Consider the following 27,323-nt stretch of genomic DNA (forward strand, 5'->3'; position numbering starts at 1 on the left):
CAGTCCACTGTGCATTGCAGTATAAGCTCCAACAGCTCCAGCTAGCGCTGCTAACAGTATCACTGGTGTCTGGTCTGAACCAGCGAAGCCTACAAACGACCCAAATAAACCACCACAGACGACACCAAAGCCTTTTTTCAAGCACTGGTGGAAAACTTTAGGACGCTCTTGAGGTGATGAGCAAGACATCTTTAACTGACTTCTCCATATCAGACCCCAGAGCTTTCCTGTTATCAGTCCCAAAGCTGCTGCTGACCCTCCCAAACCACAGCCATGTATGAACACCCATCTGTCTGCAGAACCTCTGCTGAACACAAATCCCATAGATAGAGAGAAAACTGCAATTACACACAAATATTTCAGCTGATTAACAAACCAACGTTTAACTGTATATTTCACTGCTCTTGCCTGTTCTTCAGCTCTCCGTGATGCCTCCTGCAGCATCTCCAGCGTGTAGAAGCTGTTCTCCTGATCAGACACCATTCTGTCTATAATACCCAGTAGATAATTAACCTGTTCTAGAGTTAAAAGATGTTTTAGATTTATGTTAAATTCTTATCTACTTCCTGTAACAAAAAGCTACTAAAACGTTTAATGTACAGTGGTGTGAAAAGATATTGCCCCCTTCCTAATTTTATTTTATTTTTTTGCATGTTTTTCACACTTCAATGTTTCAGATCATCAAACTAATTTAAATATTAGTCAAAGACAACACGAGTAAACACAACATGCAGTTTTTAAATGAAGGTTTTTATTATTAAGGGAAAACTAAACCCAAACCCACACGGCCCAGTGTGAAAAAGTATTTGCCCCTAAACCTAATAACTGGTTGGTCCTCCCTTAGCAGCAAGAACTGCATTCAAGTGTTAGTGATAACTTACAGTGAGTCTGTTACAGTGAGTCTGTTACAGCTGAGGCTGTGGGGGAATTTTGGTCCACTCGTCTTTACAGAATTCTTGTAATTCAGCCACATTGGAGGGTTTTCGAGCATGAACCCCCTTTTTAAGGTCCTGCCACAGCGTCTCAATAGGATTCAGGTCAGGACTTTGACTCGGCCGCTCCACAGTCTTCATTTTGTTTTTCTTCAGCCATTCAGAGGTGGACTTGCTGGTGTGTTATGGATCATTGTCCTGCTGCAGAACCCAAGTTCACTTCAGCTTGAGGTCACAAACAGAAGGTCACACTTTGTCCTTCAGGATTTTTTATAGACAGCAGAATTCATGGTTCTGTTTATCACAGTGAACCTTCCAGGTCCTGAAGCAGTAAAACAGCCCCAGACCATCACACTACCACCACCATGTTTTACTGTTGGTATACTTTTTCACACAGGGCCATGTAGGTTTGGATTTAGTTTTCACTTAATAATAAAAACCTTTATTTAGAAACTGCATGTTGTGTTTACTTGTGTTATCTTTGGCTAATATTTACATTTGTTTGATGATCTGAAACATTAGAAAAGATTGGAAAGTAATTGGAAAGATTGCTGATCAACGTTGTCAACACTCTTCTGAGAGACTTGCTTTGTGTCTTCGTAATTTGTCGCAGCTTTGGCTTTTCATCTGAAGGCAGCTGAAGTTCAGTCTATTTCTTCAAATGACCAGCATGTTTCCTCTATAAAATACAGGACATTACTTAAGTTTAATAAACATGTTAACACACGTGTTAAACGTAACATCTCATGATGATTTAGGTTCATTTTATTTTTATTACACACTATAGACTGAAATATCTCCCTGTCTAATTGGGACTGGTCTGACACGAATCCACTGACTTAGCAAGAGGTTTCTACAGTTTCTGTAGCTGTACTTACACTGAATGTACATCTATAGGTGCTGTGGTGTGGAATCAGTGTCTGCTGTAACTTTAGCGATCACAATCACTACATAACATCACTCGTCTACCAGACACATGAATTGTGAAAATCACCACTAAATTCTGTTGGACTTGACTGACAATGTAAGTGTACCTTTAGTGCTCCAGTATTCTGTGATTGGTTTTTATCCTGTGTGATAAAATGGCCTTTGGCTTAGCACTTTATAGGGAACTAAATGAACACATTCTCTAAAGTAATGAGTATCAGGAACCTTTATGATAATGTAATGAAGTCAAAGTAATAAGTTTCCAAGAAAAATAATATTCAAGTAAAGTATAAATACTCAACAGCTGTACTGAAGTAAAATGACATTACTGTTCATGTCTGGCTAATAATGAACTCAAGTCTAGACATTTATAAACTCTCATCTGTAAACGAGTCTCAGCAGGCGTTTACCTGAGTGTGAGCAGTGCAGTGAGGAGCACAAACCACAACCGGTTTCAGGAACAATGCAGTGACATAATTCAATGCAAACCGTTTGCATTCTGTTTATGTGAACACACAATGTATGACATTTAAAATGGTAAACAAAGTCCATCTGCAGTTGAATACCCTGTCTTTCGAGTTATTCCTCATTTGCTATTTTACAGTACCTCCTCTGGTGTCACGTAAGGATCCTGACAAACCCTTTTACATTTTTGTTTCCAATGTCTGCACGTAAACCTGTCAATCATTGTTGGGGTGGGACTATATTATGGGGCGTTTTTCTATCCAAAGGTCATAGAAACTCGACTCGAAAGACGGGAAATTCAGCTGCAGATGGACTTTGTTTACCATTTTAAATGTCATACATTGTGTGAACAGAAATGCAAACGGTTGCATTTGAATAATGTCACAGTTTTTACAACTACATGCAGGAAACACAATGGCAAATATAATATAAAAACACTCCAGCTCTGAGTGTGGAGCATTTTGTGTGGACAATATTCTGTAATTTAAACCATGACTGAGTAAATGAACACAAAACAGTGTGTTATAATTTTACTGAATCTCTAATAAAAATCTGTTTCCTTTTTTTTTTACAACCACAGAAAAATGGCTTCAACCACAAACTCTGATCTACATTATAATATTATTCTGCTTGGAAAAACAGGATCAGGAAAAAGTGCTTCAGGAAATACCATAGTGGGAGAAAACATGTTTATTTCCAATAAGAAATTTAAAACTCAGGAGGTTCAGAGGAAGAGAGACGTCTTTAATGGTGTGACTCTTGATGTCTACGACACACCAGGACTCTTTAATACAGAAAAAAACAATAAAGAGGTTTTAGATCAATGGGAGCCTCTGTTTCATCTAGATGAAAGAACCTGCACTGTGATTCTGTTGGTGATGAAATTAGACAGATTTACTCAAGAAGATAATGAAGCTATTCTTCTGATGGAGGACTTTATACCAGAAAGATTCATCCAGAACACATGGATCCTCTTCACCAGAGGAGATGAGCTGGAGCGAGAAGGTCTCACTATAGAAGTGTTTATAGAAGACACAGAAGAACTAAAGAAACTGGTGCAGAAGTTTCAGAACAGATATCATGTCTTTAACAACGTCTCACAAAGTTCAAACCAAGTCCAAATGTTAATAACTAAAATAAAACAGACTGAACAGATCATCTGTAAGTACATCTTATATATAAACATTTCAGAACACAGAAAATTTATAATAAACCATGAAACTGATCTTTTTCTTTTTAAATCCATATTTAGGTTCAGAGATAAGATTAACAGACCATGAAGAACATCTACACAGGAGGGTTGTGCTGGTGGGGAAGACTGGTGTTGGGAAGAGTGCTACAGGAAACACCATCCTGGGAGGGAAAAGGTTCAGATCTGAGTTTGGTTCAACATCAGTAACATCATCCAGTGAAATACAACAGGATGTAGTTTTAGGTAGGAAAGTGTCTGTGATCGACACACCAGGGTTATTCGACACAACATAATCTCGTGAGAGCTTAGCTGAGGAGATCGGGTGGAGTATTTACCTGTCCTGTCCTGGACCTCATGCTTTCCTTTACATCATTCCCATTAATATGAGATTCACTGAACAGGAGGAAGATGTTCTACAGAAATTAGAGATGATTTTCGGAAGAGAGATGAAAAAATACACAATGATTCTCTTCACCCATGGAGATCAGTTAGAGGGTAAATCTGTGGATGAGGTGATTCAGGAGAACAGATCTCTCAGGACAGTAATTAATCAGTGTGGAGGTGGATATCACATCTTCAACAATAAAGCATCGAGAAACAGATCACAGGTCAGTGAGCTGCTGGAGAAGATAGACAGGATGTTGGAGAAGAACAGAGGAACCTGTTACACCAATCAGATGTATGAGGAAGCGGCAAGAATTAGGAGAAATGAAAAGAAGGGAGAAACTAATGGTTTTAAAGAGTTTTTCAAAAGAAACAAAAAAGCTTTGCTTATTGCTGCAGCTATTGGAGGTGGTGGAGTTGTGTCTGGAACTACAATAGGAGCTATAGTGGGTGCTTGTGTTGCAGGTCCTGTAGGTGCAGCTATTGGAGCAGGTATTGGAGCAGGTATTGGAGCAGGTGTTGGTCTAGTAACTGGTGCAGGAACTGGTGCAGCTACAGGCGTTCTCATATGTAAAAAATCTAAAGATAATAATCCAGGAAGTGAAACCACACAGAGAGAGAATGCACCAGATGATGATGGTGGAAGTGAATCACCTGATATGGAGCTACAGTCCATTAAAGAAGAGACTTGCTTGATCCCTAATTCTAATATCAGGCAACGGTCAAGAGGTAGACCACAAAATTAATTCAGTTATATGTTAAATAAGTTCAACATGTCACAGTAATATTTGTGACACATTATTTTGGTACATTTGCATGTTTTTCACATGTGAAATTGTCCCCTGTTGATTATAAACTGCACTTTATGGGTATTCTGGGTTTCACACTGCTCATACTTTTAAGTGTTGCTACGTTCTGGTTTTCATGTGATATGAAGCTGAAATGCTGAAATGTTGTTAATGGTCGGTTAACTCTGTAAAAGCTGTGCTAATGCTGCTACAGAGAGTTTTATAACCCGGGGAAAGAGCTATTCTAACCCTGCTTCTACATTACACCTGTGGATCTTCCTCTTTTTACCGCTGGGTTTTATTCTATGGGCTTCACATTTTAGACAGATTTTAAATAACTACAAATAAAATTAAAGCTGCAAGCAGCATTTCCCGGGTTCAAGCGTTTAAGGCCTTTAGGGAGTTTAAGGCCTTAAAGGATTTTCACATACACAAAGTGACCCGCAAGTTACAGAGGGTGGCACCCGCTCCTAACCTAGTGTCTCTAATACAGAAAAGCTTACCAACGTGTTGCACAATATATGTCATGTGAAGTACTCACCTGTCCAGTTGTCCCTAAAATAAACAAAGTCATATCCATAAAGCGAAAAAACACAATCATCCAGATGCAGAACGAGTGACCCGCAAGTCACATACACAAAGTGACCCGCAAGTCACATACACAAAGTGACCCTCAAGTCACATACACAAAATAACTAACAAATTGGGATACATGAACAGTCTGACATACTAAAACCGAATGAGCAACAATAGAGCCCTCTAACAAATTAGCACACATCTTTCTCCTTCTGTTTCTGTCTCTGATTCTGATTCTGATTCTAATTCTGATTCTGATTCTGGTTGATTGGTGGATCGACGGGTGATGTCACACAGGATAATGTAGATTGACAGGAGATGTCCAATGGTAGGGATCTGAAAAGATAGATAGTGAAGCAAAGAGAGAGAGAGAGAGAGAACAAGAACAAACAATCGCCACGGTTTTTGAACTGTGACCTCAGTTTGACCTCTTTCACATGTGTCCCAGGTTTGGTGTTGATAGCTCATTTAGTTCTTGAGTTATTGATATTTTAGTAAAACTGGCTCCTCACAGTCCAAACTTTTTGGGTCCCCTTAAGGACCCAGAATCAAAATTTCAACTTTTTTTTGATAATTATTGACATTGAGACTCCAGAGAATATTACTGCACTGGCTTGGTCTCGATCAGGCGAAAAACCTAGGACTAGTTCGTAAAAGTAGGTTTCGGACAAAATGCACTATAGCGAAAAAATTTTATGGCAGAAATGAAATCGGAGATATACGTTTTTTAAGTCATGAGCCAAGGATTTGGCCATACAGTTTAGGAGTTATGGGCACAAACGCGTTGAGGGGCGCTGAAGCGCCACAAATTGGCCGATTCCACTGAGACCTTGGGCCTGAGTAACTGTGACCAGTACTACCATCTGACCAAGTTTGAGCTCACTAGGCCTTACGGTTTGGGCTGCACGACCGTTTGTAGGGCGGAATAATAATAATAATAATAATAATTAAAGCTGCAAGCAGCGTTTCCCGGGGTTCAAGCGTTTAAGGAATTTTACTGAACTTATTTCATAGACATTAAGTAAAAAACTTATAGAACTTGCAAAAGTAGATTTTTAAATATACATATTTGTTATATACTTAATGAATGATTTGATTTACAGCGCTGATTGTACAAGCAAAGTGGTTCAGAAAACCTAGACCTAACAAATGATATGAAGATGATTTTAAAATGTTTAAGTATAAATTCCTAGGGAAAAACAGATGCTGAATAGAATGAGCCAACGAGGGATCCTCTGCTGCCATCTAGTGGTTTGTATAGCTAATGCAATCCATTGGAAATATATGGTTTATATATCTTTTCAACAATTATAGTGCACATCACATTATTCACTTATATTATACAGGTCACTTGTATTACACTGCTCATTTACATTACACAGCTAACTTGCATCACACAGCTCACTTTCATTACACAGGTTACTTATATAACACTGCTCAGTTTCATCACAGTGCACACTTTCATCGTATAGCTCACTGGCATCGCACAGCTCACTGGCATCACACAGCTTACTTGCATCACTCAGCTCACTTGCCTCATACAGCACACTTGCATCACACTGCTCACTTGCGTCACACTGCTCACTTGCGTCACACTGCTCACTTGCATCACACAGCACACTTCCATTACACTGCTCACTTGCGTCACACTGCTCACTTGCATCACACTACTCACTTATGTCACATTACTCAATTGACACACATTACTCACTCCATTATTTGTAACCTATATGCAGTTACATCAGTAATGGAAAAGTCCATTTACAGCCAACGCAGTCCATTAAAAATACATGGTGTGCAGCTTTTTGCCAATTACAGCGCCACCTATCGTCCGATCAAGATAAAACTTGGCAGGATTGTTAAAAGTCATATGTCACATGTGCTCAATGAGGGTCGTATAAATTAGACTTTTCGTTTATGAGTTATAGGCTTTGAATTATTTTTTGCCACGCCCATTTCATAAATAATCCTTTAATGGCAAGCCAAAGGATAAAGTTCCACTTTTTTTTGATAATTATTGACAATAAGACTCCAGAGAATATTACTGCACTGGATTGGTCTCGATCAGGAGAAAAACCTAGGACTAGTTCGCAAAAGTAGGTTTTTCACCTTATCAAGAATAATTAATGAACAATTTGATTGACCGCATTGGTCCAAGAGGCAAAGTTGTTCAGCATGTGGAGACCTATCAAATGATATCAATATTGTGTGTATTTATTAAGCACTACGTGATTACAATAGTGTAAAAACTCTTTAGCGCCAACTAGTGGCCAATTTCTTTCAAATTTCTTTCAGACCTCTAGGACCACGTGTCGAACATGCTCACCGAGTTTCATTCCGATAGGCCTCCATTAACCTTGTCTAATTGGTGCTCAAAATTCATTGGCCGATGGCGGCCATGTTTTTTGAGACACGCCAATGTCCTTACATACACTCAAGGCACCTTGGTCAAGGACACTGCACACCACGTTTGAAGTCAATCGGATGAACACTTGCATAGTTAGAGCTGTTTTTAGTGATTTTTTTGTCATAGCGCCACCAAGTGGCCAATCGCCGCGGTTTTTGACCTGTGACCTCAGTGTGACGTCTTTCACATGTCTCCCAAGTTTGGTGTTGATAGCTCATTTAGTTCTTGAGTTATTGCCATTTTAGCAAAAGTTGGCTCCACCAGTGTTCGAACATTTGGGGGCCCCTTAGTGACGATGAATCAAAATTTAACTTTTTTTTGATAATTATTGACAATGAGACTCCAGAGAATATTAATGCACTGGATTGGTCTCGATCAGGCGAAAAACCTAGGACTAGTTCGCAAAAGTAGTTTTCGGACAAAATGCGCTATAGCGAAAACATTTTAATGGCGGAAATTAAATCGGAGATATACATATTTTAAGTCATGAGCCAAGGAGTCCAATGATATAAAGCACTTGAGATTTGGATATACGGTTTAGGAGTTATGGGCACAAACGCGTTGAGGGGCGCTGAAGCGCCCCCTATTGGCCGATTTCACTGAGTCCTTGCGCCTGAGTAACTGTGACCAGTACTACCATCTGACCAAGTTTGAGCTCTCTAGGCCTTACGGTTTGGGCTGCACGACCGTTTCTAGGGCGGAATAATAATAATAATAATAATAATAATAATAATAATAATAATAATAATAATAAAAATCCTACCGAAAACAATAGGTTTCCAGCGCTTCGCGCTTGAACCCCTAATAATAATAATAAAAATCCTACCGAAAACAATAGGTTTCCAGCGCTTCGCGCTTGAACCCCTAATTAAAGCTGCAAGCAGCATTTCCCGGGGTTCAAGCGTTTAAGGCCTTTAGGGAGTTTAAGGCCTTAAAGGATTTTCAAAACTTTAAAGCCTTTCAAGACTTTAGGGCCTTTCAAGACTTTAGGGCCTTTCAAAGCTTGCAGCTTTAATTATTATTATTATGTTGGCTTTGTAGAAGCCAACATTCTGAAATCCGTTATAAGCTTATTATTATTATTATTATTATTATTATTATTATTATTATTATTATTATTATTATTATTATTCTTAGCCACAAATTTATCAAGAGTAACTCGTCCTAGGGCTTTCGAGCCACATGCACCAAATTCGGATATGTCGTAGACCCTGGTCTGAAGTTTGTTGCTATTACTTTTCTAAGCGATCGGAATTCCGGCATTCCCGGTACGGAAGCTCAAAGTGGCCTTTTTTCGTATCCGCTTCCATTATAAACTTTGGAGGTTTATAACTCGGCAAGTTTTCGAGCGATTTACACCAAACTCGGACAGGTTCTTTAGGACGTTACTCCGGACAAAGTTCCAGACTCGGCGTTCCGACGGAACTTTCGGTTTTCCCGTAGTCGACGATGGAACGTCCCATAGACTTGAATGGGGAATTCCTAAAATTCCTCGAAGCTTTCACGCACGCAGCGTGCGCAGAGCTCAGGCACGGCTTCTCTCCTGTGTTCTATGCAGTATTATAAGAAGTAGAATCCCATAATGACTGCAGTATTGACATGAAATGTCCAAACCCTCAGTAGACACTTTTTGCCAAAAGTATTGGCACCCCACCGGGTATTCTGGTGACATCACGTGACGTCACGTGTAGCCCCGCCCCCAGAATAAGCGAAATCAAAAATGAGCACAATATGGACATGTCATATATCAAAACACTCAGCCCAATGAGGGGAACTGCCCCACGTGTATTTTGGTCACGTCACGTGACGTCACGTGTATAGCCCCGCCCCCAAAATAAGCGAAATCAAAAATTTGCTCAACATGGACATGTGACATATCAAAACACTCAGCCCAATGAGGGGAAGTGCCTCACGTGTGTTATGGTCACGTCACGTCACGTGTCGTCACGTGTCATCACGTGAAAATAAAAAATTAGCACAACATGGACATGTGACATATCAAAACACTCAACACAATGAGGGGAACTGCCCCACGTGTATTTTAGTCACGTCACGTGACGTCACGTGTAGCCCCGCCCCCAAAATAAGCGAAATAAAAAATTAGCACAACATGGACATGTGACATATTAAAACACAGCACAATGAGGTGAACTGCCCCACGTGTATTTTGGTCACGTCACGTGACGTCACGTGTAGCCCCGCCCCCAAAATAATTGAAATCAAAAATTAGCACAACATGGACATGTCATATATCAAAACACTCAGCCCAATGAGGGGAAGTGCCTCACGTGTGTTATGGTCACGTCACGTCACGTGTCATCACTTGTCGTCACGTGAAAATAAAAAATTAGCACAACATGGACATGTGACATATCAAAACACTCAGCACAATGAGGGGAGGTGCCTCACGTGTGTTATCGTCACGTCACGTGTCGTCACGTGTTGTCACGTGTCATCACGTGAAAATAAAAAATGAGCACAACATGGACATGTGACATATCAAAACACTCAGCACAATGAGGGGAACTGCCCCATGTGTATTTTGGTCACGTCACGTGACGTCACGTGTAGCCCCGCCCCCAAAATAAGCGAAATCTAAAATTTGCACAACATGGACATGTGACATATCAAAACACTCAGCACAATAAGGGGAACTGCCTCATGTGTATTCTGGCCACGTCACGTGATGTCACGTGATGTCACGTGACATCACGTGAAAATAAAAAATTTGCACAACATGGACATGTGACATATCAAAACACTCAGCACAATGAGGGGAACTGCCCCACGTGTATTTTGGCGACGTCACGTGACGTCACGTGTAGCCCCGCCCCCAAAATAAGCGAAATCAAAAATTAGCACAACATGGACATGTTATGTATCAAAACACTCAGCACAATGAGGGGAAGTGCCTCACGTGTGTTATGGTCACGTCACGTCACGTGTCCGCTCGCCTCCAAAAGTTTTGGCACCCTAGCGGTCCAGTAGCTTTCACAATCTTTCTGTCCACTTGCCTCCAAAAGTAACACTGACCCTTATGTCCACTCGCCTCCAAAAAGCACCGGCCTTTGCGAATACTTGCACCGTCAAAGCCAACATCAAAGTTTGTCTCGACGAACTTTACAAATCTAGTTATTATTATTATTATTATTCCTCTTCCGCCATTGAAGTCAATGGCAGCCCATAGAACCGTACGTAGGAAAGTTATGAAATTTGGCACACATGTAGAGGCCAGTCTTAGAAGTTACTGTAGCAACTTTGGTGTGTCTAGCTTAAACCCTCTAGCGCCACCAACAATCCAAAAACCCAATTTTGTGCTGAATTGTAAGGCCTCAGAATCAGAAAGGTCTTTATTGCCAAGTATGTTTTCACATACGAGGAACACACACACACACTTACACACACATTTACACACACACTCACTCACACTCGCACACTTACTCACACTCGCACACTCACATACTCACACTCGCACACTCACATACACACACATTCACACACACACACACACACACACACACACACACACACACACACACACTCTCTCTCACACACACACACACAAAGACACACAGACACACACACACACACACACTCACACTCACACACACACTCACACAGACACACTCACACACACTCACACACACTTTATTGCCAAGTATGTTTTCACATACGAGGAACACACACACACTTACACACACATTTACACACACACACACACACACACTCACACACACGTTCTGAGCGCATCTGATCGGCTTGATCCCGGTATCGCTGCTTGCAGCTATATTTACAGTGTGATGTTGTACCCTAGTGCAGGGAGTATGTGATACACAAAACTAGTTTTGCCCTTCCCTCATGTGCTGCTTGTCAACAAATCCTATTAAAAATAAAATATAAATAAATAAATAAATACATAAACAAACAAATAAATAAATAAATAAACATACAATATTTTAGAAAGAGGCTTCATGCAATGTTATGATTATGCTGTAATGTCTACCAACATTATTAATTATATTGTTCTCCACTGTTTCAGGGTCTTCATTTCTGTGTCCCGATTTCATTTGCTGCATTTATTATTTTTTAGCAGTTTCATTTTCTGAACACAATTAATCAGCTTCTTTAACTGAGTTTTGATCATTTTTACTTTAATAAAATGTTTGCTTTAGATGGTAGTTATTATTGACATCCAGTTAGTCTGTGATCTGATTGGTAGGAGATGCCACACTCCTGCTATCTTACATAATCAATGGAAGGAATGAATGATACAGCAGTGTATTTAGGACATGGAGACCTCTGACCAAAACCCAAAGGCCGTATGGACCAGAGCCAATAAGAATGGGAAGCTGGACACATTGAATGAAAAGTCCATCAGTGACACTAGTGGTGTGTTACTTGTTTTACTGACACACATTATGGATAATGGCTAGTTAACTATCTGCTTGCTAAATGGATTCTCAGGGAAGGAGAAGTCTAGCTGTCAACAGGGGACTTTTGTTGTGTTATTTCCGACTCTTTTTGTGTAATACACAGGGGCGGGGGGTGACAGTTTGTTAAACTACAGTAAAGTTAACAGAACGTTCTAAACCCATTGAGTACTAGGTGTGTTTATGGTCACCACAGCACAGCTAACTGACAGAAGAAAAGCCCATGAGCTGGAGATGTGTAAGCTCAGAGTAAAGTGGCTAAAGGAGAAGATAGATAAGATGACCAAAGAGAGAGACTATCTAAAAGAGCAATCGGCATCAGGTAAGTCTACCTACAGACAACATGTAATAAAATTATAGTACAGTGTCCTTATTATATGTGAGTTTAGCTTTGTGTTCCTGTGTGCCATGTTCTGCTAGCTGCAGGTCTTATGTATGTACTTGTATCTATTGCAACAGCTCTTAACAGAGGGGGCACAAGTTCCATCCAGGTGACCCCCTTGTCTTCAAATCCCTCTAATGATAGCTCAGATAAATCATCCTCTGATACTATGTCTGAATCTTCCTCTAAGACATCCTCATACAATTACTTCAGGGTTGTAGAAAACTACACTGTAAAAAAAATTATTGTGAAAACATAGAAAAGTGAGTCAACCTGATGCATTAAGAATTTTGAGTTGTCTCAATGTATTTTAAATAATTACTCGTATCAATAGTACTGTGTTCAGCTAACTAACACTTGCTTGTTTCTGCAATTCTGATTTTCTTATTTTCCTAATAAAGATATTTATTTCACAGCAATTGCTGTTGTTCAGTTAATTTGCTTTTTTATGTTTTGTGGATGACAAATGTTTAATTGGCAAAATAAAGACAAGTCATAAAACATTTACTTATTTATTTCAATTAGAAAAAAACCCTTTAAACAAACATTTAAAACACTTGTATAATTTAATTTAAAGGAATAGTTCACCCAAAAATGAAACTTCTGTCATCATTTTCTTACTCCCATGTTGTTACAAACCTGTATAAATGTCTTTGTTCTGACGAACATGAAAGAAGATATTTTGAGGAATGTTTGTAACCAAACAGATCATGAGCCCCATTCACTTCTATAGTATTCTTTTTTCCCACTATGGAAGTGAATGGGGCTCATCAACAGTTTGGTTATAAACATTCCTCAAAATATCTTCTTGTTCCTCAGAACAAAGACATTTATATGGGTTTGTAACAACATGACTGACAAAATGTCACAGAATTTTCATTTTTGGGTGAACTATCCTTTTAAAATGGCAATTTTTTAGACAATTGTTAAACAACTGTTTATGAGAAACAGACATGTTAACTGCAACAACTAACCAGACCTGGTATGCAAGCTGTTCTTCAAAATTACAATTATAAAACACTTTAAGAACAGTTTGACATCTGTTGACAAGAAAAAGAGATGCCAGCTAAAATAATCCCCAGACCTTGTATCAAAGCTGCACTTTAGGTCTTGTAACAAATGAACACCAAAAAGGTTTCCCAAAACACTTGTGATATTCTTTACAACAGTTTGTTCTTGAGAGAAAGCACACGTTTGGTGCATCCAGATCCCAGCTCTATGAAAACATTCTGAATGGTGTCAAACATCTTGACTGACTTACATCTTCATCAGACTGTATTCTATCATCTTCTCCAATTTCGACTTCTGAAGAGACAAGACAACGTATTTCTACTCATCATTCTACAGACTGGTATTTCCTATTTGTTCTTTTGGGATATCATGGTTTGATGGACGGTACAGTTAAAACTTTAAGTTGAGCATTTGGTGTGTGAAATTGTAAATGCTCATTGAGAACTGTTATTTTCTCACTGTTTTGAATGTATTTGTGTTCAAAAGGTCAATTTAAGTGTTGTGATTTAATTCTGAAGTTCTAAGTGAATTTTGAATTTTAAGGAAAATGAGAGTTTTCTTTGACGAAAAGAAGGGGGTTTTCTTTTCTAAAGTGTTATACTATATACTGAATATATTGAAAGTGATTGTGTTTGGGTGACAGTACAAAGAAATCCATGCAATACATTCGTTTATGTAACTTTTCTGTTTATTTTTCTTTGATGTTTTCATTATATTGAGTATTGAGACTAATTCTTGTTTAAGAAATTATATATATACGTATATATATATATATATATACGTATATATATATATATATATATATATATATATATATATATACGTATATATATATACGTATATATATATATATATATATATAGAAAATAAACAAGGTTTATATTTCTTTATACTTACCTGAAGTGTAATCTTTAAGTGAAGTCCGTCAGGGAGTAAGGGCGTCTCACCTACCTTAATAGACTTGGGGAGGGAGGAGTATGTGAACTTGTTATATATAATTCTGTCTCACATAGTTTTACTTCAGAAGGCTTTCTCATGACGTTAAACTAACTGGAGCCTACCCTTGTCAGTCTGTAGGGCCATTCACCCATAAGGTAGGAAACAACATACAAAATCCATCGTGTGCAGAGACTAAAAGCACTGGGGGCGGGGACAAAAATCCTTTCTTTACTCAGTCTTCAAAGGCAGCACAAATTTATTCCCTTACTATACGAGAATAATTGTTCCCGTATAATAATTGACTGAACGGTGTATGACGCGCAGCACACAGCGAGAGCGCGCAGCACACAGCGAGAGCGCGCAGCACACAGCGAGAGCGCGCAGCACACAGCGAGAGCGCGCAGCACACAGCGAGAGCGCGCAGCACACAGCGAGAGCGCGCAGCACACAGCGAGAGCGCGCAGCACACAGCGAGAGCGCGCAGCACACAGCGAGAGCGCGCAGCGATTGTATTTATCAGTTTTCCATTATTGGGGTCACGGTGTCTTAGTGGTTAGCACGTTCTCCTCACACCTCCAGGGTTGGGGGTTCGATTCCCACCTCCACCTTGTGTGTGTGGAGTTTGCATGTTCTCCCCGTGCCTCGGGGGTTTCCTCCGGGTACTCCGGTTTCCTCCCCCGGTCCAAAGACATGCATGGTAGGTTGATTGGCATATCTGGAAAATTGTCCGTAGTGTGTGATTGCGTGAGTGAATGAGAGAGTGTGTGTGTGTGTGTGTGTGCCCTGTGATGGGTTGGCACTCCGTCCAGGGTGTATCCTGCCTTGATGCCCGATGACGCCTGAGATAGGCACAGGCTCCCCGTGACCCGAGGTAGTTCGGATAAGCGGTAGAAGATGAGTGAATGAGTTTTCCATTATTTGCTGATGAGAATGTATTTATATATTTATTTTACCACCCTCATTTTTACTCTTTGTCATGTCTTTATGTTGTTATTACTACAATTATATACTAAACTATTTTGTTGGTATTACTATTACCTGAACCATCTGGCTCTGTCTCACTGTCTCCCTTATCTTTTCTTTGGAAGAACCACTAATGCCTCTTTTCCACCGGAAAGAACCAGGTGCTGGTTCAGAGTTAGCACTGGTGCTGGTTCAAAGTTGGTTCCACTGGTGAACCTTCTAAGAACCGGTTTGCCTTTCCACCAGCTAGAGCGCATCAAGAGCCGAGTGTGACGTCACTTTATACGTGTCACGTGTCCCAGCAACTTTAGCGCAGCAGCGGCAAACACAAACACATCAACAATGGCGGATGTTGCTTTACTGTTAATGCTCATGGCTTTGTGAACCTACATTAACACCCAAACGGAGTGAATCCAACGTGTACGTGCAGCTCCATGTAATCTGTATAAACGGAGGTTGTAATCGATAAAGTACATAACGTTATTTTATCGCTAACACAGAAAAAAAGTTAGCCTTAGCATGTAGCTACTTACTATCATGTGTGCTGATAATGTATCATATCACGGTAAAGTAAAAGTGTATTAAACATTAGTATACTTAAGGTACATTATCTAATGCACTAACAGTAGCCCCGCCCACAGCCCCGCCCACAGCCCCGGACACAAGCGGTTCTTAAGTCTAGACCAGCAACGTTTTGGTGCTACTTAAGAACCACTTTTCCTGGTTCAGAGCCGGTGCTTTGGCGGTCGAAACAGAAAGAACTGGTTCTAAATTAGGCTCTGGCTCCGAACCAGCACTCGAACTGCTTCGGTGGAAAAGGGGCAATAATGTCCTTCTATCTCTTCATTTTGTTGAGAAGTATAGAGCAAAAGCATGATGTCATTTTTTAAAACGAAAATGATAAATACATGCCTTCATGAAAATTATACATTTACCCACTCCGCAAACTAATTTGCATCACTAATGGCATACGTTGTTTGGGAAAAAAAAATTCATGTCCACTTTTCACTTCAAGTGTTTAAAATTAATTAACATTAACTAATGACCTGAAACCTGTTGTAAGTCCAAAATGGCAGCCAGAAAATGTGGCGATGCTGATAATGAAAAAACCCCGTAGATCTTTTGGCGTGCGCAATTCAATTAAAAAATATTTGTTCGTGCAACTTTAAATATGTTGCTATAAAATTTAGTGAAATATTGTTGAACTAACATGTATTTGTATATAGACTCGCATTATTCACAATTCCTATTATCTGTAACTAAAAAAACTGTTTGCTGAACAAAGGGTCATTTTATTTTTTACAGTGTGTGTCACCTCATTTTGAATTCACAGCCAAGAAAGTGCATATATGACTTATTTAATGGCTTAATTTAAGGATTTATCTAAGTCAAAGCTGGGTGTGAGAATAATTAAAGCAAATACTAAAATTCTAACACTAACACTTATTCTATTTAATCTGAATTACAGATCAACACCCACAGTCAGCTGCTTTGAAGCATGTTGTGGTGGACGAGAACACTGTGGTAGTCAATGCTCCAATCACAGTGCTGTTCTTTTCTTCACCTTTATGTATGAGGAACTGCTTAAAAACCACAGCAGACAAATTAAACTTAGTGCATTTGCTACACAATGTGCTGCTTCAGTTCAGGAGGATCCAGCAATAGCAGATAAAATCACAGCCCTAAAGGCTTCTGGAAAGCTGCTGCCATTAAAACAAAAGTGAACAGTTTTCACACTGCATCTGAAGTACAGTGTACAGTGAACCAAAACACACACACACAATATGCTGTTCTTTACTGTTTAAAAGTTCACATTGAGGTAGTTGAATTTTGACACTGTTTATACTGAAGAAATTTATATTTATATCTGATTTCTGAGGTTTTGTTTCATTTTACTGCAGTTATATTTTCTGAAGGTTTACAGATTTGCTGTTTTGCACTTTTTGTGACATTGTAATTTTCCTAATATTCTTCTTTTAGCTTATTTTGTTCGTTTGTTCATTTTTATGAGATTTTTATACAAGTTTTATTTTTGCATTTTTATCTGAAATGTAAAGTTCAGTTCCTTGTTTGTATCTTGTAATAAATATGTCTATGTACTTTATCTCTGTGCTGTGAAGTTTACTGAGCGTTTAAATCTCATTTACAACTGCTTTACAAGGCATAGATAGTCCTCACTTTAGATGTGCTCACAAAAATAGTTAACTAAAAAGTAGTAAATGGTTTTTAACTAACTGATTAATCATGATTTATATTAGGAAAATGTTATAAAGCATTTATTAACACTCAGTTACAGTACATCTATATAATTACTTACACTTTCTAAATGATCTTATGAACCACTGACACCCCATAAATAACTGGTGTATGAGTAATTTATTACTTATTTTAAATATATAAATTGATTATTAATAAAGTATGTAAATGTAATTATTAAGTACATTTATAAACTGCTTGATAATGTAGGAGCAGTGCTCTGTAAATAATTAAGTATTTACTCATGTTTAACTAATGCTTAATAGTGTGCAGTTATTATAAAGCATTACCAGCTTTGCTTAACCTTAAGACTTAAATTTAAACACTGACCCTTATCAATATCTCTAATTGCCCTGCTCTAACTGCCCTGCTCTAACTGCCCTGCTCTGTACTATAGAAGGTCTAGAATGAAACACAGAGAGAACATGAGACACTCCACATGGACAGTAAACTGAAATCAGGAACAAACCTGGAACCCTAAAGCTGAACACTGTCATGTTAATGAGTGAAATATTCTGTTATAAATGACTACAGTAATGTAAATGCTTTCAGATGCAAATGCAGTATGGGTTTATTTACAACAAAAAGTTACAGGAAGAGCAAAAGTCTACAGCTACAGTGAGAAAGGCTCTGGACGTTAGTGACATCACTGATCACTGAAATAAAGTTTTTACTTCACAGAAATGACCTGAATAAGTGCTGAAAGAGTTTAAACCCATAAAACAAGGAAGAGGTGAAAGTAGATAAACGTCTGGTGAGTCTGTGGAGTGCTGATGGATGCTGGACATTATGGTCTGTGGTGTTATAACTCTTGTACACACTGTAACATGGATCATAAACAGTGATGTGACAGTCCCAGATCTCAGGGAGACATTTCTGACCTGTGAGGACATTTTCTCTTTAATGTGTTTAGAAACTATTGAAAAAATAGACATTTCCTGCTAAACTGGTTATTATTTAATTCATTTTAATAAAATGAGTTCAACATTTCAGTCAACATTTTATTGGATTAAAAACAGATTATTAATAAAGTTCAGTCAGGATTTATGAGGAATTAAAAAATTGCAAACAATATTAGATCTCGGTGCTGGATTTACTTCATTATCCACATTTGCTATAAAAACATTTTTAGACACAGTAAAAGATTTTGTGCTCCATAGAAATATTGGGTTTAGTCAATTTAACCAAAAGTCTGTTGGATGTCCTTTATTTTAAAGATCTTAAAGATCCTTGTATCTTCTACTGAACTTCTAACAATGCAGTTAAAAGCAGTGGATTAAAAGGAATTTCAGTGGTAAGAAGCAGATTATTATAAATCAGATAGCAGATGATACAGAAGTGATTCGACCCACATGTCTATTACAATAAAAGAGAAATAACAATGTTATAAAACTTCTAGACTCATAAATCATAACCTGCTGGTCATCACCAATAAAGAGGAGCCTTTATTTACAATATTTCAGTTAAAGATGTAATTATATTATTTAGATTTGTTTATATTTAGATGCTCTAAACTTTAATCTAATGATATATAAAACTATTTTAATTCTAATTTAATTACATGTTACAAAGAGATTGATCACAAAAAGGGAGAATGTTATGATGTGAAGTAGAGGGAATCTCTACAGGACTGAGGGTTAATAATCTTATCACCTGACAGAATACTCCTAGATTTTATTTAGAAAAATAAAATACATGACAGCAATAAATCTGTCTTTATGAATTACATAAATATGGAGGACATAATAGTCTGAATTTTACAACATTAAACAATTATTTTAGGGATAATGTAATTAAAAATCTCTCTTTTTGTAATGTTGTGATGAACTGTGTTTTCTAAACTAGTAACACCTGTAACACACACATAACACACACCTGTAACGCACACCTGTAATACACTGCTATAAGACACCTATAACATACAGTACACCTGTGGCACACACTTGTAACACACTGCTATAAGACACCTGTAACACACACACACCTGTAACACACACCTGTAACACACACCTTGTTGTAAGAATGGGACTTTAGTAGGAGTAGGTAGAATGGATGATGAATTAAATGAATGGTTAACTTCATTCTCATTAGATGAACCTTACCGATGCTATCCAACTTCAAAACCCTACTCTCATATTCCCATACAAAAGAAAAGTGAGATTCAGGCCACAAATACCAGAAAACATAGAGCTAGGAGACAAAGACAAAGAGAAAAAAAGAAGAGAATAGAAAAAGCAGAAGAAATAAAACAACTGGTGAATGAATTAAAGAAAATGAAGCTTGTAGAAATCAATGGATGAAAAAGAATCAGACTCTGAACCGAGACAGAAATGAAGAATGGATCAAGATCAAGAATATTAAAGTGATTAAGTTTTATTTACTTTATTTTTTTTTTTACTTTGCTTTCAAAACATGTACGCAATAATATTGTTTGTGTTGTTAAAAGATAAGATGTGCTGAGTTTGTTATATAAAGGCTCTCTTAAAAAGTGACCCCTCAGTGCACATGGGATACTGCTGATAATGTGGCTGATGATATCTGTAGCCCTTAAAGGGAAACCACAAAGCTCGTGGGGGAAAGAAGTGATGTGGTAGCTCAGTGGTTAAGGTGTTGGGCTACTGATTGGAAGGTCATGGGTTTGAACCCCAGGTCCACCAAGCTGCCACTGCTGGGGCCCTGAGCTTTTTGAAAGGAAGTATACCTTATAAGAAATACAACCGGTTGCTGACCACAAGGTCACTGACTTTGAGAGAGGAATGGTGGAGGGTGTTGTTTTTAAAGTCAATAAGAATGGCGTATTGGTGAATACATTTAATAAAAACAAGACCTCCCATTGTGACGAAAAGACAAGAAGGTCTAAGTCTGACTCCTTCATCTAAAGATACAAACAATAGATTAGGTAGAAGAACTTGAAGAGGATCCTTTGTTAGAACTATATAAGAAAAAATAAATATATTCTGGAAAGTTCTCAGTAGATTTCTTACAGAGTTTATTATTTATTTTCTGGTGGATGTGATGTTTGATTTTAGTAGATATGAGAACAGTGAGAACATTTGTGATGTTTAATCTGGACACTAAAAAAACACCAAAAGAAGAGTAAATCACATAGCTTTAATCAAAATATGCTTGATTTTAATATTTAGATATTTAATTAAAGAGTATTACGTTTGCATTTCAGTTGTTATATAGAAAACATTTCTGAATTAGATTAAAAGCAAAATTAATCAAAATATTTATGTAATAACATTTCTAATTAAAAGCTGTTTCTACTGAAATAGAATCAGTTGATGCTACTAATTATAATTGTAAAAAATCATTAGTCTAATACATTAATAACATAACTTTCACCTCAATAACTGTTAAAAATGTCCATCTTTGTAAAATGTAAAATAAATCTTTGATTAATTACATGTAAGAATAAATGTGAAGTAATAATAAAACTGTTATATAAATCATTGTTAATGAGCTGCTTAGTAACAGATCTGATCATTACAGTGTAATGTGGCATGCCAGAGAAAGTTGGTTAAATTCTCACTGTATCTTCAGCAGCAGGTTCATTACTGAGTTTTGTTCTTTCTAGGTGACACAGAATCAGTTTAATTACATGTATTTATCCAAACTTTTAAGAACATCTTCCTTTCTGCACTGTCTCCATACTTCAGGGATTTCTCCACTTCCCTGGAATGTTTTTTTATAATGGTTTTCCAAATCCTTCTGGAATGTACACACAAACCACCTCCAGTATGGCAGCTCAGACGTGTCTGGGGTGATGCTCCAGGTCGCATAGACTCCTCCTGCAGTTCTGTATGATTTGAAAGGAATACGCACTTCATCCTTATGACTTGGGTAGAAACCTTTATCACTTTGTACATTTTTTGTGCAGAAACCAGCGGCGAGATTTGTTGTTCCTCTGTAATACCACCCATTGATACCATTTACCCTGTGGAATGGGACACTGTGATCTCCATCATGTCCCTCTATTGTGTTGGTACAGATGGCTTTACAGAATGGACACTGAACCCAGCAGCATCTACAGAGGTGTTCATTCAGAATCTTATCTGGACTCTTCCTGAACTTCTCCATTTTAAGATCAGACATACTGTTAAACTTCCTGTTCAGCTCTTCAGTAATGAGGGAGATTTCTCTTCTCACTACATCTGTAAGCAGCTGAAAATCACTGATGTCTTTACAGTTACTTCCACTCAGATGCTCCGTATTGTATTCAACATCAACTTTCAGACCACTGGAGAATTTTTCCAGCCAGATATTTGCATCTCCTTTGCTCTTTGTCACTTCCTGAGTTGCAGTTTCTGCTGCAGTGATTACACACCTCTGTTTGTGTTGAAGAATTCTTTTAATGTGAGCAAGAACTCTGGGGTTTTCTTTAGTCATGAAAACTTTTACAACATCTTTAATAAAGCTCTCAAAATGTTCCTTAGGTGTCAAGATGTAGCTCATAAACCTTTCAAAGTTCTGCTCTTCAGCAAGTGATATGAGAATGTGTTTCTCCAGGTTTGTCCTGTTTCCATTAAATTCTGGACAGTTTGCCTTCATTTCATCAGCCAGATAATTTTCAGTATCGTTGTACACACTCTGTAGGATAGAGTCTCCAAGCTGTCTGCAGATTAATGCTCCAAACACTGCTGTAGATGTGGCGCCTTCACAGGATTTCTGAAAAACACTGTAGTATTCTGGCTTCATTTTCTCTAGATAGATTAATGGATCAAAACTCTCTTCAAATTTCTTCTGTTGCTTTTCAAACTCTGCTTTCGCAATGTCACACACATTCAGACAGAGATCCAGTGAGAACGTTTTGTTCAACTCATAATCTGGAGACTGATATTCAGCCACAGCTTTTCTTACCAGTCGAACAATCTCTTGAATGTAGGCTGATTTGTAGCCCGTCTTTGCAACTGGTTTTGATTTAATCAGGTCTTTAGTTTGCTCAATGACTTTCAGGATCAGTTGCCTTATAGGGTCTTGGCTCTCAGGTGGTAACTGTAAAAGCCAATCTTTAACAGCTGTCCACTTATTTCGAGGTGTTATATATTTCTTATAATCACCTCGCGTGCTTATGTTCTTATACTTTTCAGGTTTCCTCTCAGACGGAAGACTTCTTTCATAGTGTTCACACAATATTTGTGTTATGTCTTCTGCTATGTTCACTTGTGTTCTAGTCAGGTTTGCAGTCAGTTCAGAGACCCAGTTTTTCCACAATAAATCAAAATGTTCTTCCGACTGCTTTTCATCATTTGCTTTGCTTTTCAGTTCCAAGGCCAGCGCTTTGCTCTTTTTAAAAAGTTCTGCCTCATACTGAGATTTCTGATCTTCCAGGTTTTTGCAGGTTTGCTTTTGGTAAATGACCTCATGCAGCTCTCTCACTGTTTGTGTCACACCATGTAGATTTTGAACCTTTTTCGTAAAAATTTCTCTCCATTGCTGAATAATGTCTCTCCTGTCTTTATTTTCTTCAAAGCAACATTGCACTGATTTTGTCACATTATTAAATGTTTCTCTCATTTTATCTATAATTTCCTTTCTCTCAACTGTGCACTGTTGTTTGTTGTTGATGCTGGTGTGTAGTTTGTCTTGTATATCTAGTATAGATTTCCTGAGATCCCAGGTCCATGTCCCATATTTCTCCTCCAGTTTTCTGTATTCTGCGATCTCCAGTGTGTTTCTGAAACTGAACACAAAGTTTTCACATAGAAGTGCATGCCAGAGATCTTTAATCCGTGATTTAAACTGTGTCAGTGTTAGAGTAGGACTTTCTGTGGCTCTGGACAGTATTGTTTTCTTCAGCTCTTCCACATGTTCAGTGTATAATGGGTTTTGAGGAGCCATGGGTGGGCTTCCCTCCCACAGCTGTGCAAAGTATCTCACATCTTTTTTTATGTCAAATGCTATGACGTCACTAAAACGTTCTGCTTCATAGGATTCCTCCTCACCAGCCAGCTTGGTCATTCTATCCAGATTATCTTGTAGTTTTCTCTGTCCCTCCATGTTTCTCTGTCCGGCTGTAACATCTGGAACATTCTGGTGGACAAACAAACAGCTGGGATTGAGTTGGACCTTCTTCATCCTCAGGAAGGCCTGAACAACAATCTGAAGGATGTCCTGCATCTCAGCAGGGTTCTCTCCAAAGATATTGATCAAGGTCAGGTTTCCAAGACCAACAACGAATGTGGCGAGTTCATTGTCATGATGTCGAGTGGATGTTCCTGCGAGCTCAAGTGCTGAAAGTCCTTCAGTATCTACAACTAGAATGTAGTCAAACTTCAGCTCTTTCTTCATCTCCTCTGACACTCTGACCAGCTGCATGAAGGCTCCTCTGGTGCACCTTCCAGCACTGACAGCAAACTGGAGTCCAAACATGGCATTCAGCATGGTGGATTTCCCAGAGCTCTGAATCCCCAAAACTGACAGCACAAACACTCTCTGATCCCCCAGTACCTTCACAAGTTCATCTAGAACTGCTGAAACCCAGATCAGAGGAACATGAGAAGCATCTCCATCCATCAGCTCCAGTGGATAACCTGAAAGCATGAGTTCAGCTGCAAGGGCAGGAAATAAAGGAATGCTTGCTTTTTGCTTCATTTCTGTTTTTTTTTATTTTTACAGACTGATATGACTCATATATCTGTCCCATCTCCCTGAGTATATGTTCTAAACCAAAAGAAGCAGACTTCAGCTGCTCTGACAGTTCCTCAAGCTTTTTTGTAGTTTCCAGTTCATCTGCTATATCATGAGATTTCTTTACTTCCGAAACTTTTGACCACGTTTCATCATACTCCTGATGTAAGGTGGAGAGACGTTTTACAGTGAAATTGTTCAGAAGGATTTCTACCCATTTCAGGAAGTACAGTTTCTCATCAGCATCCTCAGAATTCAGTCCTTGGATAAAGCAGTTCATGAATTTGCTAAGACCATGTTTTTGCTGCTGTTCCCGGATTTGCTCCATTTCCTCTTTTTTTTCACTTGTGTACTTGTTTATGTTGTGTCCATGAGGTCGGTGTAGTTCTTTATTGCTCTTACACCAGTCATGCCACAGTTTCCCCTGACATGGTAGACTTGTTTCTTTGTGTAAGGACTGGTCATTATTCTTCAGCAGAGACATTATCTTGAAGGCAGCTTCCTTTCCGTTCTTACAGAGTCCATTATCTTCATCAACTCTGACCTGTGTATCCTTGGCCAGATCTTCTAGTTTAAAGGTGTTTGACGTTTCTGATAGACAAAGTCGGATAGTTCCTTTCAGTTCTTCACACACATCATGCTGATTTCTGTCCTTTACTCCAACACTGAACTTCCCCTTTACCAGCTCTGTTACAGGAGAATCATCATCTGTCAGAACACAAATCAGAGGCTTTGGGGAGCTAAAGAGCCGTTTCACTAATCCCTTGTAGTGATTTTTCTGACCAAAATCAGGTATAAAGACAACATTCAGAGACGACATCTTGGTTAAAATATCATGCTGTGTCACATGAGCTCCAGCTTCACCATGAAGATTACAGAACGTCACACAGTCAGGGAAATGATCAGTTTCCTTCCCAGAAGGGCAGTACCAAGCAATCTCCACCACTCCATCCATCAGTAACTGGTTTTTGCTGCTGCCTGGAGAATGTCTGTGGAAGAATGTGTGATGCTTTTCATTGATCAAGCTGTTAATCAGCTGAGACTTAGATGAAGATACAGAACCAAACCTAAAGAATGCCACCATTGGAGTTTCTGTCTCAACAATCATTTTGTCCTCACTAATGGAAGTTCTAGTCCTCCAGCTCTTCTTGACTTTGCGAAAGGTCCAGAGAGGAAACTCGATCTCTCTGGTGAGGAGATTGGGCACCAGCAGAGGCAGAGCGTACTGACACTGAGCTAGCTTAGTTGCTATTAGCTGCTGTAGGAAATGATCAGAGCTGTAGAACACCGCCATCTGGACATCCATGGGGTGGAGCTCAATTTCTGTCTTTTCAGTATTTCCTGAGAGTTTTTTGGTTTCCTTTCTGATGCAGTATCTTGCATTGTAATTCATTGTTAGTAGTTGCTTTAGAAAGACTTGGGCCACATTACTCTCAGGATTTTGGTAGTTTAGTGAGGATTTAGTTATTTCAAGGCAATCAGTACTTTGCAAACATTTTTGTTGCCAATCCATAAGGTTAAGTCTGCTCATAAGTGCTTTTATTTCTTCTTCCTGGGGAAAAAAGAAAATTACATTTAAACTTGTACTATTTTTCTACCAACTGCATGCTTTCAATTAAATTAAATTCAAATCAAGTTTTATGAATTCAATATGCATGCTTCTACCCTCTGTAAAAAAATGACATATTTAATTACTAACTAACAGATTCCACACTGTTGATATAAAGAGAAAGAATATCAAGTCAAGTCACTTTATTGTCACATCACCACAGCACATGTGCCTTGGTGAGTGAAATTCTTAGGAGCAAACTCCAGAAATTGCAGAACAATTATACAGATAAGGATATAGATAATGAGTTGACATGAAAATGTGCAATTTGCTCATACATATTGTCAGTGCAATATGTGTGTACAATGTGTACAATTAACAAACATAATGAAATCAACATGTGAAATGTGCAGTATGCTCATACATATAGTCAGTACAATGTGTGTACAATATGTACTGAAACAAACAGTAATTGGCAGTAATATTTTCACTGATATTTGCTCCTCATCTCCCACATCATGCTCTTGATGGTGACAACATGTCCTTGTTCAGGTCATGAGAAATCGCAGCATGATCTCCCAAAGCTTTAGTGGGGATTTGCGAGTCAGAAAAGAGGATAATAGAACATAGATCATCTGTCTAATATTATTAATTAAATATTCCTCCTCCGCTAACACAATGCAACAGCCAGACAAAACACCTTCCTGTTGTTACTTCCGGGATTATGGAGATAAATACCGAGGCCATGCCAGCACTCTGTTGTGCTGCATACCAAACCTTTGTATTTCTACAATATTTTTGCCTTTCATGTGCATGTCATCTGTTTATTATCTATTTATATATGCTGTTCTGCAAATGGATCTCTTTGCCTTATCCTTACAGATAACTTACACATTTGGCCTTTCCTTAAGTAGAAAGAGAAGAGCCTATGCAAAATGGCCGCATACAGATCTCTTCTGAAGAATGCCAACACCACCAAATATACAGACTGAGTTATTATACAGTAGCAGCCAGGCGGGTCATCAATGCTGTGAATGTAACGTTGTGGGTGTCTTTCAGACAAACCCGCAGCTACCAGCACGCCTCTTTATAGGCTCTCGGGCACGTACTGCAACTTTCGGCAATTTCATATTTATTCACATATCGATGCTATTGGTCAGTCCCCACGTGGGTCTGTTATTTTTACAAGTTATTAACCAATCTAAAGTCTTGAGCTATAGACAGTCCCACAATTTACAGTCCCACAATTTGGAAAGCTTAGGCCCTCATTATTTTCTGGTCACATATAAATATATATATATGTATGTATATATATATATATATATATACATATATATGTATGTATATACATAGATATATATATATATATATATGTATATATATATATATATATATACATATATATGTATGTATATACATATATATGTATGTGTATATATATGTATATATATATATATATATATATATATATATATATATATATATATAT

The 27,323-nt window shown here is 38.3% G+C and overlaps 2 protein-coding genes and 1 pseudogene across 2 annotated transcripts in view; 2 read left to right on the forward strand and 1 right to left on the reverse strand.

Moving 5' to 3' along the window:
* LOC132842105 (GTPase IMAP family member 8) overlaps positions 1-27,323 on the forward strand; it is a 611,624-nt gene that overhangs the window by 231,701 nt on the left and 352,600 nt on the right. The window lies entirely within an intron of this gene.
* The window catches only part of LOC132842477 (uncharacterized), a 301,251-nt gene that overhangs the window by 69,041 nt on the left and 204,887 nt on the right, over positions 1-27,323 (forward strand). The gene's annotated exons all lie outside the window — the stretch shown is intronic.
* LOC132842459 (interferon-induced very large GTPase 1-like) overlaps positions 20,831-27,323 on the reverse strand; it is a 63,703-nt pseudogene continuing 57,210 nt past the window's right edge.

The sequence above is a fragment of the Tachysurus vachellii genome, chromosome 3 (assembly GCF_030014155.1).
Source record: "Tachysurus vachellii isolate PV-2020 chromosome 3, HZAU_Pvac_v1, whole genome shotgun sequence".
NCBI classification, from domain to species: Eukaryota; Metazoa; Chordata; class Actinopteri; order Siluriformes; family Bagridae; genus Tachysurus; species Tachysurus vachellii.